This window comes from Phoxinus phoxinus (genome assembly GCF_949152265.1).
Source record: "Phoxinus phoxinus genome assembly, chromosome: 3".
Taxonomy (NCBI): Eukaryota; Metazoa; Chordata; class Actinopteri; order Cypriniformes; family Leuciscidae; genus Phoxinus; species Phoxinus phoxinus.
The window spans coordinates 34,409,559-34,424,095 of NC_136878.1; the positions used below are offsets into that span (position 1 = coordinate 34,409,559).

At 38.5% G+C, this 14,537-nt stretch overlaps 1 protein-coding gene across 7 annotated transcripts in view; it reads left to right on the plus strand.

Annotated features, from left to right (window-relative positions):
* Positions 1-14,537, plus strand: part of specc1 (sperm antigen with calponin homology and coiled-coil domains 1) — a 218,895-nt gene that overhangs the window by 25,534 nt on the left and 178,824 nt on the right. Inside the window, exon 2 of one of the 7 annotated variants that reach the window (XM_079608315.1) lies at positions 1,897-2,004. The exons of 4 other annotated variants lie outside the window; for them this stretch is intronic. The gene's annotated coding sequence lies outside the window, so the exon portion shown is untranslated. Of the gene's footprint in view, positions 1-1,889; positions 2,005-14,537 lie in introns of those variants that run through there. 2 more of the 7 variants (XM_079608316.1, XM_079608319.1) reach the window with 2 other exon arrangements.

Below are 14,537 nucleotides of genomic sequence, written 5' to 3' on the forward strand. Positions count from 1 at the left end.
TATTTAAAAAGTAGTTTAAAGTTTTAAATACATTACTTACAGTTTGCGTCGTCGTTGTTGAGCCCAGAATAGTCGGCACGGACTTATCTTTGAGCAACAGTTTTCTGGCAAAGCCAGCATCATTTTGGGATTTGTTCTCAAAACAGTCATCCTTCAAATGTATAGAACAAACGCTTAAACTAACACTGCCGTGACTGAGACGTCCGCAAAAAATAAAGTGCATCCATTTTTCCCTGACGACTGGATCTTTCGCAGCGTATTCACAGATGTTGTTTGTCCACAGCCAGGAACAGCACATCTGCGTGGCATCGTAATTTCCCTGTACACACAGACCCACTCGCTGTCCGTCGACTGAACACTTGAGAGGCGCGCGGCGCGCGGGCGCGACAGTGATACGAAATGAGCGTAGTTGCCTTGCGCTTAAAGCGTAACTGTCTTCTGCCGGAGGCGGTCGTATGCAAACGCTGGTACGTCACTTCGTACCGTGACGTCACTTCTTACCATGGATCCAGAACGAGCTGTATTTAGAGCTTGATTAAATAAATGATTCGTTTATAATGGGGAGGACGTCTTAAGCTATGAAACTTGCAGGACGTTTTAATGGTACAAAGACCTCTTATATACCAAAAGATCAAGGCAAATTTGGTTTCTCATGTCATGACCCCTTTAAGTTATCAAACAGTCTGCGCTGAATAAATAGCCTATAGACTAATCCTTATTAAAATTGCAAATAAGTTTCTTTAGTCAAGAGAAGTGAGTGTTTTTCCTCTTTTACATTTGTTCTTTGATTAACTTTACAACCGAGATAATTAGTGGCTACTGTGTACTGTCCCTTTAAGACCCACGCGGGTCATCAGCAGCGGCTGATCTCACACGCACCTCATTCTCTCACGAGTCACAACTCTTTACGTTTATCATAAGACTGCTCTTGTGTTAAGAAGATACTCGACAAAAATACATTTTGGCATAATTGTGTGTTATTATGAACTATATTCTGCCGCGCTGTCTTGTGCGCACGCACGATACTAGCGCGAGTCACAGTCAGGACATTCACAGACAGCGGCTCTTTTTTGTCTTGTCGTGCATGAATGGTTTAAAAGCATTTGCATGAATAAGAGCGGGATCATGTAACACTAGCCAAAGGATGACAAAAATAAACAGTTGCTGTGTTAATTGCGTTAACCACCCTAATTTGTTTATTTCATATAAAATCGCAGGATTTTTCATCACATAATCGCATAGGCTTGACATCGCGATTGCGATATGATTAATCGTGCAGCACTAGTTTTGTGATTTGATTGTGTCAAGTCACACCCCATTGTCATGTTCACTGTCACATAAATTGTCGCTGGAATGTTCGTCATCGTCACACCTGGTTAGGACACAGTGTTGGACTTTTCTGAAAACAAGGAAAGCCTGTTTTGACTTTAGAGAAAGACTCACTTTATTCATAATCTGTTTACATTCAGTCCTCCTCCTCTGATCATATTTTCCCTTCTCTCTTGTTATGTGGCTGTTGTTTGTTTTTTGGGTGGATTAGTTTAGCAGTACCCAGGAGGACTAGCCTAAGGGCTGTAAATAATTGCAGTCATAAAAAGACAGCAGAGCAGGGCGATAGGACATGTTCCAATTTACCTTTATATCTGAATGGACATTGTATATGCTTGAAACCCTAAAAGTTAATTCAAAGGTATTTTTTTAACCTCTTCCCATCTCTGATCTTTCTCTCTCAATCATTTCATTTGACTTCACTTCCCACATGGTGATCCTGACGTAACACCACTGATGTTGTCACTGATACTTTGCCTTAGATGGTTTGCATTTTTTCAATCACTCAAGTACACACCCTTTGGCTGCTACTGATTGTTGCTTCTTGTGTTTTCTGTGAGTTGGCAGATGGAGGTGTGTTTTCAGTCTACCTAACGCTGCTCATTCATTCTGCCGGCTGTTCCTTGTTTTGCTTGTAGGAAATACTAATCCTTCCACAGGAGTTTGGGATAAAAGGTAACTGACCTTATTTGTGAATTTGTTTTGTGAAGTGAACATTTTTGATTATGGCGATTAGGATAATGACAGACTGTATTGTAGTTCAATGAAATCTGTTGCATTTTCGACGTAAAGAAACTTAAAGGGATAGTTTTGTGATAATTTACTCTCCCTTATGTTGTTCCAAACCTGTATGAGTTTCTTTTCTGCTGTTGAACACAAAAGAAGATATTTTGAAGAATGTTGGTAATCAAACAGTTGACTGTAGCCATTGACTTCCTAGTAGGAAAAGAAAAACTATGGAAGTCAGTGGCTACCATCAACTGTCAGGTTACCAACATTCTTCAAAATATCTTCTTTTGTGTTCAACAGAAGAAAGAAACGTATAGGTTTGGAACAACATGAGGGTGAGTAAATAATGACAAAATATTTAAGGCTGAACTATCCTCTTAAATGTAGATTTTTGAAGAACATACAAATGTGTTCTGAAGCCGAATATTTGGAAGTGCAGTCAAAGTGCATTTGGCAGGTCTGCATTCAGACGACAGGAAATGGACTGCATACTTACTGTGTAAATCTCAGTCAGCCTGGGTAACTGCGTGGAATTTTGTCTCTACATCAGATAGTTAAATGCCACAGCTAATTAATTACATACAGCCAGTCTTGAGTTTTGACATTTCTTGACCCTTGAGGACAGCATATACAATTTTATATTATTGCTGCTAATAAGGCATTACAATTTGGTAAACTACTCTAGAATTCACTTTATTTTTTAAGTTTTATAAGCAGAAATGAGAAATATCAATAGTAGGAAATACAGCTGGTATGGAGTGGTTTACATTTTAGGCAGAAAGAACATGACCCTACAGTGACAAATTAGGATAACTGTGTTTAGACAGTTTCCAGTATTCATGAGTTACAGGTTTATTTGTTTGTTGTGCCATTATGTGTGTCATTTTGTGTGCCCAAAGTGAACTAATTGCTGTATTGAATAACATAATTGCTTTTCACAATTACTGAAGTGACCTCAATGTCCGGGTTAGCGCTAGCTAACCATCAGGCAAGTGTTATTTAAATAAACTCCTGATGTACCTACAAACTTTACAATGCCTCGTTTTATGAGTACAGAACCTATTTGTACTACTGTAGAAGTTTGGTACCATTCCGGGCATTATTAGTTGGGTAATTTACGAGATACAACATTCGGATCCATTAGCGCACCAAGCCATTTGGCTGATATCTCTAAATAAGCTCTAATTTTAAAGGAGTGGTTGAGTATGATTTCACTTGTCTAACTTTAGTTACAACAAACGGCCGGTATGGACTACACAACATTCCTCCCATAATAGACCTAAAATGTACATAAACACCCCGGGAACACGCAGTCCATGTTGAGAAGAGGAAGAATTGTTGTATAAGAGTACATTTTTGAGTCAGCTCAAACTTTAGCATCCATCTTTTCACATGCAATAGAAAGTCACTCTTTGTTCATCTCACAACAGTTTATACGAGCGATTTATAGATTACAGAATATCCTAATTGAAGATAGTTAACTCCACATCAGCAACATAAATTCATCAACTAACCATTCAGAGACGTCCTGTTGCATTCTACATGTTGTCACTTCTTCTTGAGTCTCTCCATCTTTGTCTGACTCAGTTTAAACATAAAAGGCAGAACAGTTTCTGTAATGTTAGGGTGTCTGCGTGAGGTAATCGCAGCTGCTAACACCCTGCCCTCTGCATCAGCTCATTTGCATTTAAAGGGCCAGGCACAAAACGGTGCGTTTTTGCAAACCCTCAAAAAGTGACAACTTTGACATGCTATATTAAAATATCTGTGGGATATTCACACTCTGGGGACATCAGAGATTTATTTTACATGTTGTGAAAAGGGCATTTTACCACCCCTTTAAGAATGTTCGACCAAGGGAAAAAAAACTTCTGGGGGGGTGTTTGGCTCGAGGTCATGGTGCAAAGGACCCTAGGTTGAAATTACTCTGAACTAGGGCTGTAACGATACAGCAAACCCACGATTCGGTTCGTATCCCGATTTCTGACCCACGATTCGATACAAACCGCGATTCTTGCGAGGAGGGAGGATTTTAAAAGCCAAATAAATAAATAGCTAAAGCTATAACTCTGTTTTCTTGTAACAAAATACTTTTGAAAAACAAACAGAACTATACTCCATTGTGGAGATGATTCGAGCATGTTAAAAATTCTTCTGAGGTAACCGAGGCTTACTGTCTGTGCTGTAAACCACAAATAATATATTGCCTATTCCGCATGACCCGCATCTCAATCGCAGGAATAACGCTTGCCACAAAGTGAACGCGCCTATATAGAGAAATGCACACTTCCTACGAATTAGCCTAAGCAGCCATTTCTTTATGTTTTGAATTAACGTTAAATCAAGTAAAAGTATTTCAAGCTTTCTATATAAGTTTCGATTAGTTTATGAGGTGAGTTCCAGTTCACGCGCGCGCCGGTGCCACACACACACACACACACACACATACAAGCAAACACCGCGCGCTTTGCTCACTTGCTCTGGTGTTTGCTTGTGTGTGTGCGTGTGGGGGATAGGTGCGATTTTTTTTAAAATAATAATCAAATGATACCCAGCGATCTTCGAATATTATTTTTGCTTGAAATTCCCATACCTAATATGTAAAAGACCCCGTCACAGCCCTATGATCTATTCTGGACGAGAAAGATAAGTCTGGGAAGGGGTGTGTCGATCGCGATCTGCCTTCTCACACCGCGACACAGGTTCGTGGATCTGAGTGTCGCAATTTCGGTTTAATATCGTAAATCGTTACAGCCCTACTCTGAACCATCCGTTTAAGTGTCCAAATACTTTGTAAACGGGACAAAGACAAGATTAGGGCTGGTCCGACCGAATACGATTTTTAGAGCTTCGTAGCTTCGGTAGTAATTAACACAGAATAAAAATAATAATAATAATATACGAGGCTCAAACATCCATTTCGTAACAGACATGCATGTTTATTTGAGCACTTCCTTCAATGAAACAACACACTAAAGCCTGTAAAGCATTGAAATAAATATCAGTAAATAATGGTAACTCAATATAATAAAGTTAAATATTTAAAGGGGTGGTATAATGTCCTTTTACACAATGTTAAATAAGTAGGGCTGGGGGAATTAATGCGTTAATCTTTGCGATTAATTAGAGACGTTTAACGCGTTAAAAAACCCCGCAATTGACGCAGCACATTATTTTGCCTAGTTTTAATGACTAGTTCCTGTTGTGGCTGCTATTGTGAGTGAGCCGAACCAAGTCACCCTGTCATGATGGAGAAGGACAAGGATGGAGTTTTAGGAGGAATGTTTGCATTTTAAAAGTTGCCTGATGGCGCGTTTTACAAAACAAAGATGCTGTATACAATTAGCAAAACTGAATTCAAATAGCATAGAAGCTGGATGCACCAAATTTTTAGGCCGCCGAAAATTATCGGCCGAAAATGACATTTTTAGTTTTTGACCGAAAGAGAAAAAAGGCAGAAAATATGCCGCTCGCCCCTCCGTGTCCGCGTTGTGTGTATGTGTGTGCATGTCGTTCTGCTCTGTCATTCACGGCCCAAATGCTCCAATTATTTACCGATCACGCGCTCAAATAACGTGGAATTTCTCAGTAGTAGACTTCTGTTTGCAATAGCCCTACTGAGCTGGTATAGCCATGGTATACCAGTACCATGGTATAGCCATAACAATGGTAAAATGATCTGCTCTGATCACATGCTCTGGTAATAATAGCTTTGTAGGACTATACTTTATTTTGATTAAAAAAAAAAAAAAAGAATCTGTTAAATCTGAGTATGTTGCATAGAACTGATTGAAGATTGATATATTGATGTTTAATGTTATTTGCATATAGGGCTATTTTCTGTTCCTTTTTTTCTGTGTTTAATTTAATTAGGTGATTCTACGTTTAAATATTGATGATTACAAGCTTGGGGGAAATGCGATTAATTGCAATTAATTACAGCAAATTGTGCAATTAATAAGTTAATTTTTTTAATCAATTCCCACCCCTAAAAATAAGTCTTTGATGTCTCCAGAGTGTGTAATGTATGTGTTTTAGCTCAAAATACCCCACAGATATATAGCATGTTAAAATTGTCACTTTTTGAGGGTGAGTAAAAACGCACCGTTTTGTGTCTGTTCTAGGGCTGCAGCGAATCCACAGTATCCACAACAACAGTTGTTTATGAAAGACTGCCACCCTTTATTCAAACACTACTAAAAAATAAAAATACAGGTACTTCAGTACTTAAAGCTACCAACAGGTTTAAAGTTAAAACAATTTAAAAAGCAGCATTCAGCATTGTAAACAAATAAATACAAAACTATCCCTCACAGTGCAGCTATGTGCAAATCACAGTAGTAACAACAAAAAGGCACTGAAAGACATAAATGTATAACATTCCAAATAAATAACATAACATTGACAAACAGTTCTGATTAATTCGGTTCGGGAGAAGAGATAAAAGCCCGCCCACACTGACAATTGATTGGTTGGGTCCTTACGCTTCTTGAGGCACACTAGCGCACACTAGCGCACACACGCAAAGTCTCTCGCTGCTTCTTGAGGCCGTGCGTGCGCTGCGCATGCGCACTCTTGCTCGCTCGCTCTAGAATTTGCAGGCATCAGGGAGCTGCTATGCAGGAGACTCCCGGGAGACTTGGGATGTCTGAAATACTTCCACACCGCTGACATGGCTATTCTGTAAGTTAGCTAACCCTCATACTCATGCGACTATAATTGGCTACTACTGTTATCACGTGACAGGCTGCGCCGCGAACTGGATGTCGCAGCAAGGGAAATGCTAATATCCAAGCATTTAGGCGATGGTTTAAGCTAGATTTTCCCATGGTTTGTGTTGGATAGGTATCGGATCATATTTTTTTTTCCCTTCCAATCTCCGATCTAGCGCTTTGGGCCAATATCGGCACGATACCGATGACGTGGATCGGATCGGGACATCCCTAATTTTAATAATGCATTAATAAATGTTGAAATTAATAACTAAGATTAATAAATACTGTAGAAGTATTGTTCATTCTTAGGATGTTAACTAAGTCAGTCAGCTAATGTTAAAGGTATAGCGGAGGATCTTTCCTAATTTTAGAAAAGACCCGCCCTCTCCAATTATTTTAAAAATGCACATGCGCAACACTCTATTTGCTCCCGAGAGGGAACGCCTATTAAACTTAAATGTAGCTTACATTAACTTTTACTAGCAGTGATTTTAAATGGATTTCTCCAAATAGCATGACAAACTTTACCTGTCTAGTAGAATCTTCGCGACTGCGGCATCAGTGGGAAGCCCAACCTGTGCTTTTAGCGCACGCCAGCGTGTGAAATATTCACCCAAAATCACTCTGGTCTTGTTTCTATATTCTGCAGCCTTTCTCTTCTTATCATACACTTCGTATAAATTTTTTCTCTTTCGACCCTGAGCCATTTTCAAAGGAATGGCTGAAACCGTAACTCATCATTACACATAATACAGATGGTACTCAACCAGAATGCCTATTACCGCCGCGACAGGCACCGCGGCGAAACTACCGCGGTAAAAATAATCCAGTCGCATTTCAAAGTCATTCGCGAAATGACCGCCAGGTGGCGCAGAGGGACATTGTGCAAAACAGCCGCTATTGCCGTATTTTGAAATGTAAGCGGGGTTAATGTCAATTAACAGATGAAATAGGCTACTATAGAACATTGTTTAGGACAGAAAAATAGAATCATAATTTTAAAATAGAGACGAGAACAATATAGCCTTTATTTCATATTGTAACCTAGACGTCGGTGGGCGACATAAGCCTATTGCCCGTTGGGAGCAGCGTGATAAAATAATAATAATAACAAAAATAACGAACAAAAATAAATTAGGTGCAAAGAAGCTGATTATTTGTTTACTACTCAACTGAGGAATGAGACGAATGATGAGCGCTTTTCTGGAAGAGATTGGATAAACCGGGGATTTTCAAATGAGTATATTCATGGCAGAGTGGTAGAACTTACGTATCGGTCATATGGATGACACGGGTTCGAATCCCGTACAAACAAAGATTATTGTACATTTTGTATTAGCCTATTAATGCATGTCATAGCCTATTATTAATGCATAAAAATCAAACAAACAAAACATTTTTTTTTATACAGGATAGCCTTTTTTTTGGTTCATATAGAGTTTGTAAAACATGGTTTTTCCTTCTGGTCTAAACATCCCTGCTTCTGCTGAATTATTTTAATCCCCCCTCCCTCCACAGTAATCAATGCTATAAATTACTTCATTTAAAATGTATAATGTAAAGATATGCAACAGGCACGTTTAAACGACAAACAATAAAATCAGAACCAGTTTCAGTTCATGGTTCCAGTGCCTTAATGCATGCACGGCTTTCAAAATGTCACAAAGCGTTTTGAGATTATTTTGAATCAAATATTGAAGTTTTTAATTAAGTATTTTGGCACACCACACCGAGTGGCGCTATCCATTGTTCTAAAGTCGGGTTTTATTCTGGCATGTTGAATTAGTGTTCGGCAGACGCGGCTGCGCGTTCATTTGGATTTATTTTTCTCATAACAGACAGCTAAAATAACTTAGGCCCTATAGGCTACTCCGTAGTTTTTTAGTCATACAGATCAGAGTAGAGTAGCCTAGCCTACATCGGTCAAAACTGTAAACTTGTATTCATATTCAAACTTTTATTCAAAAGTTTATCTGTCGTCTCTGTCTCTGGGAACTGCGCGTCACAAAAATGAACCGAAAGCCACTTTCCTCCGCTCAGTCACGATAAGAAATCGGCTATGTCTAAAGCTTTTAAATGTCTAAATATTTAATAAATGTTATCTGATTAGGTAATCCGTATGAAACCGAGAGGTGCAGATCTACTCAAAAGCTGTGAGCGCTTCCCAATGATGAACGGACAAGGGTGGAAATCTCGCTATAATTAAATGTAGCCTAGTCTCTATAGAGACTAGGCTACATTTAATTATAGCGAGATTTCCACCCTTGTCCGTTCATATAGGCTAAATCGCCCTGAATTAAATTGTAAAAATAGATCAGATAATTTATTTGTCGAAATGTTGCGATATTGTTTCATTTAAGTTCATAAATATTATATAAATGTTATTTAGTTTAGCAGCAGCACAAAGCACTGTGGTTTGAGATTTATATATAAAAAAAAATAATAGATAATTCACAAATCGTGCACCCTGGTTGTAAGGTTCCAAAGATCCCCGTGGAATTTAACATTGAATTGAACATTGTATTCATGACAACAAATGAACATGCGTTTGAACAAATTAACATGCGTTTGTATTTAGGCTTGCTTGGAAAAAGCTGCCCAAACCGAGGTAGCGTTTTATTTCTTCAATTATTGAAATAATTAAATGTTTATTAATAAACTTTTATGACAGAAATATTAGCCTATTAGCCTACATGTAGCCTAAATAATTAAATTATTTCATTATCAACACTTTACTAGCCTAATGCTATGTCTAGAATTAAGTGTGAATTCCGACTTCTCTTTGTTTTAAGTCGGTCTCAGACTCAGATCGCCTGTGGGGGGTTGGGGGTTCAGGAGGTGTTAATGTTCCGTCTTTCATATGGAGAGTGAGCCTGATGACCAGGCAAAGGCAAAATACTTTTAAAGATAAATCTCTCGATGTGTCCAAATGTAGGCCCTTAAATTATAAATATTGTAGTTTTATGTAGGCTAGCCTATTGTATTTAAAGGGGTTTCACACACACACTTTCAGTTGAAGTGTTCAATCCATTTGTTTCAACTGGTTTTGTAGAATTTTAACATGTTTGAGTAGTGTGTTTGTCAACAATCTGGCATTATCTAAACATGAACTATCGACGAAACGCGTTCTTGCCAACTAAACGAATGCAAGTGAGCAGCAGAAACAGAGCGCTTATTCGCGATCCACCTCGTTTTATTGTACGGTGAATTCAACCAGGCATTCTGTTTACAGCAAGACTCAATCATGTTACAGTTTTTTTTTCGTGATTTGTCTGGATGACACACAGCGACATCAGTAGCCTATTATCAGCTGTATAATGGGGTTTTACCCTGAAATCTTGTTTAATTTCGAGAGAGACCCGGTGCGCGCAGTGCAGGGAGACATAAACTCAAATAAAAGAGATCCAGCGCGAGAGAGAAGCAAAGAAAATCTTAATTTATGTTGCTTTGAACTATTTTCGTTTTGTAGACTATAGCCTACTGTTTTAATTGTTTATTTAGCTGCAATTTCTTTGGCAATACAGATTTAAAATGTCGCAAGAATAAGATTCTGTTTCTTACTTAATAAACTCTAACTCGATGCAACCCTGTTTTAAATAAATAAACTGCCCCCGACACTTTATTTAAACCTTGAAATGTCCAGGATCTGTTTTTAAAAATTTCTTCCTTTGCTATGGCGGGTATCAATTGTCAGTCATCTCAATTTCGTGGATGATTCACAAAACAATAATTTAGCAGATTAAAGATAGCTTCCATTTTCATTTTCTGACGCGATCGGCTGATAATCATCCTTCATCAGTTTTCTCGTCTGTCCAGCGGCTCTAGTAGCAAATTTATGTTGTAATGTGCCATTGATAATTAAACAAAACGCTTGACTTCAATAAACAGTTACCCATCTAAGCATCAAGAATGGTAAAACATTTAACGCTGTCAGCCAAAGCTAGTGAGATTCGATCTCGCATCGCTTGAAACTCCGTGAAGCTCGTGCTGTTGCGTTGTCCACTGCACTACCGTCGGTCCGCTGATGAGACGTTGCTCTTGCAAAGCCTCATTGATGTAGCCTAATATTTTTCTATTGCAATGTTTTGTGTTGAAATGTTTTCATTATTTATTAAATGTATTAGGCCTACATTTAATTTCAGTCTTGTGATTATATGAATTCATTTAACTACATGTTTAACTTGAATTGATCTGTTTTACCACATTTCAAACACTCTCAATGAGCCGCGGCGCGGCGGCAGATTACACAATAGAGAGAATAAACTGACACTTTTCAAAGTCTGCGATTGTAGCGCCTCTTAGCGGTCAAAGCCAGCAAATACACCCCCGCAATTTTACCGCCGCGGGAACGGCGGCGGTAAAAGTCTCATTCTGGTTGAGTACCATCTGTACACCTGAAAGTACGCATGCGGTGCAGGGACGAGCACGTACGACGGCCTTACGTACACATATCACCAGAATGATTGACACTTAGGTGGACCAATAGTATAGGCTACCCACCCGGAAAAAGAAAATCCTCCGCTATACCTTTAACTAATGAACCTTATTGTAAAGTGTTACCTGTATTTGTAGCCTATTTTAAGTCATTTTAAGGGGTGTTGTTCACTTGGATCTATTTTTATTACCACAATTTTTATTCGATTACTTGATTAATCGATGGAATAATCAGTAGAATACTTGATTACTAAAATAATCGACAGCTACAGCCCTAGTCTGTTCCCTTAAATGCAAATGAGCTGCTGCTCCCAGCACAGGGGGCGGAGCTTCAAGAGCTTGCACTTACACAGACATGCACTGAAAATGTAAAAAACTTTTAGCCTTTTATGTTCAAACCGAATTCAGACAATGATGGATGGAGAGACTCAAGAAGAAGTGACAAAATGTAGAATGCAACAAGACATTTCTGAATGGTTAGTTGAAGAATTTATGTTGCTTATGTGTAGTTATCTTCTAGTCAAGTCAAGTCATCTTCATTTATATAGCGCTTTTAACAATGTAGATTGTTTCAAAGCTGCTTTACAGAAATAAATGTATAATTTAAGGTAACAGATTGTTTTGGCTTTGTTATTTTCAAATAACAAATGTTATTTTCCAGCTAAAGTTAGTTTTGATTGATTCACTTCCGTCGAAAGGATAATTTGTTATTTAATTAGAGACCGCTAAGATGACACCGTTCTCTCTACACAGACTTTAAATGCGAACCTGTGACAAACACTGAAAGCGCTCACGTGCGCATCAATAATTAATTCTATAGTTATGTGTGTTTGAATATATGTGCGCAGGTTTGTAATTCTCTACAAACCAAACCTTAAACTACTTTTCCTGCCTATAAATTTGATACAGAATTTTATTTTATCACTACGGGGTAGATACGCAAATTTTCCAATGCTTTATCTGTAGAGTGGTAAAGGGATCCTCCATAGGGAGAGGCTAGTTGGCACTTTAGCACTGCATTGTCATCGGGTCCAGGCGAAGGTCCTTCGTCAGATCTGGATACGGTCTGAATTTGGCAGGCTGCGGGAAAACCTCGGGATAAACAAAGACACTAAAATTAGCGTAGATGCCATTCTTCTTATGATGTAACGAGTACATCAGGATTTAAAGAACTCCAGCGCAAAATGAACCTTTGGTCTAATTACTCATTGTTACCTAGTCAACCGTTATCTGAGATTTGTTTTCATGATTATCGAATGTAAATAGTTTTATCTCTAAAAACAGTTCAGCCTATAACGCTAGTATAACGCTAGTATATTGGGCATAGAGTAATGACAAATACAAATCGCTTGTTAATACCACTAACAAGGCTCAAAATAGCCCCACACTAACACGGCAGCATAATGAGGGACCCTACCTTCAAACCGAAGCATTGAGAACTTTGACAGTGTCCAGACAGTTTAATAAGAAGATATTTTATACATACAGTCAACTTCACGTATACAAGCAGAAGCCATCTTTGAAAAACAGACTCGATCAGTCGATCAACGAAACGCCGATCCAAATGCGCTGAACTGTGTAGAATCTCATATGGTCCAGCGCATTTAGATCGGCGTTTCGTTGATTGACTGATCGAGTCTGTTTTTCAAAGATGGCTTCTGCTTGTATACGTGAAGTTGACTGTATGTATAAAATATCTTCTTATTAAACTGTCTGGACACTGTCAAAGTTCTCAATGCTTCGTTTTGAAGGTAGGGACCCTCATTATGCTACCGTGTTAGTGTGGGGCTATTTTGAGCCTTGTTAGTGGTATTAACAAGCAATTTTTATTTGTCATTACTCTATGCCCCATATACTAGCGTTATACTAGCGTTATAGGCTAAACTGTTTTTAGAGATAAAACTATTTACAGTCGATAATCATGAAAACAAATCTCAGATAACGGTTGACTAGGTAACAATGTGTAATTAGACCAAAGGTTCATTTTGCGCTGGAGTTCTCCTTTAAGGGAAGTGTTCCCAGTTCCGGCTGACCTAATCTATGCAGCCTAACATTGAGTTATAGAAGTCTATAATGCATTATGTGATGCTAGGTCAAAGAGATGTGTCTTTAATCTAGCTTTGAACTGACAGAGTGTGTCTGCTTCCCGGACAATGGTAGGAAGACTGTTCCAAAGTTTTGGTGCTAAATAGGAAAAGGATCTACCGCCAGCAGTCGATTTTGATATTCTAGTTATTATTAACTGGGCGGAACACACATCAAGATGGTCTGGGAACACCATTGGCAGGGTTAATTCCAAGGGTAATTAGGATAAATGGATAAATGGTTGTCTTTCATATTCCCTCTGCACGCAATAGGATAGCGTTACAACCAACCAGAGCAACGAAGAAGGTGATGTAGTTAGAGCGGCGGAACACATCTTCCTTTTTTAAGAATGACTTCAGTGCCGTTCTATGTTCTTTTCTCAAAGAAAAGCTTAAGTCCAAGTCTTCCAGAGTCGCGGCCATAGCCGATTCGAAAGACTGCTGTTCGCCAGCAGCAGCAGGCATATTCTGCCTGCTTGGGAATAAACTTCCCAAGAAAAGTCAACGTCGGATTCATGACATGTTCTTAAACAACAGAATTGTTCGCACCTTTGTTCTTGGGATTGATGAATCCCACGTAAATTGCAGTGTTAGTGTTTCTTTGCATACTATGATTTTTTTTCAACAAATGATCAGAAATACATTACAGTAAAATACTATCATTGTAAACGACTGTAGAATTAAATAAAATGCAGTAACTAATTATTTGGAGCAAACTGTCATCACTCAAATGTACGTAAGAGTGCTCTTGAGTATGCGTAGATTTTGTTCTTAGCTAAGAACAAATCCAAGATAAGAAAACATTAGTGAATGTCAGAGTCTTCGTAAAAAGTGCGTAAGTGGGTTTTAAAAACACATTTAATCGTAAGAACGGTTGGTAAATGAGGCCCAATGTGATTGCCCTGACTAGAATTTGTTTTTTCCAGCTCGCAAGCCAACGGAGAGTTGCTAGACGATCCTGGCTGCAAATTACATTTGCTGCCGCTAGGGTGCGTCTAGATTTCTAGGCTACGCCACAGTTGATTTTTACCCACATTTGGCGGGTTGGCAGGTGTTAATTTCAAACCCTGATTATAATGTACAAACTGACTGGGTTCCCTGTATAGTTTACAGCTTTAGTTCAGAGAAATTATTTCCCTGAGGAAAATTTGCATGTACTGTATAGGCTAAATCCAAATGAATCAATATTGAATCATCCAATATTGATTATTGAGATTAGAATCTAATCAAATTAAGAGTTTGAATT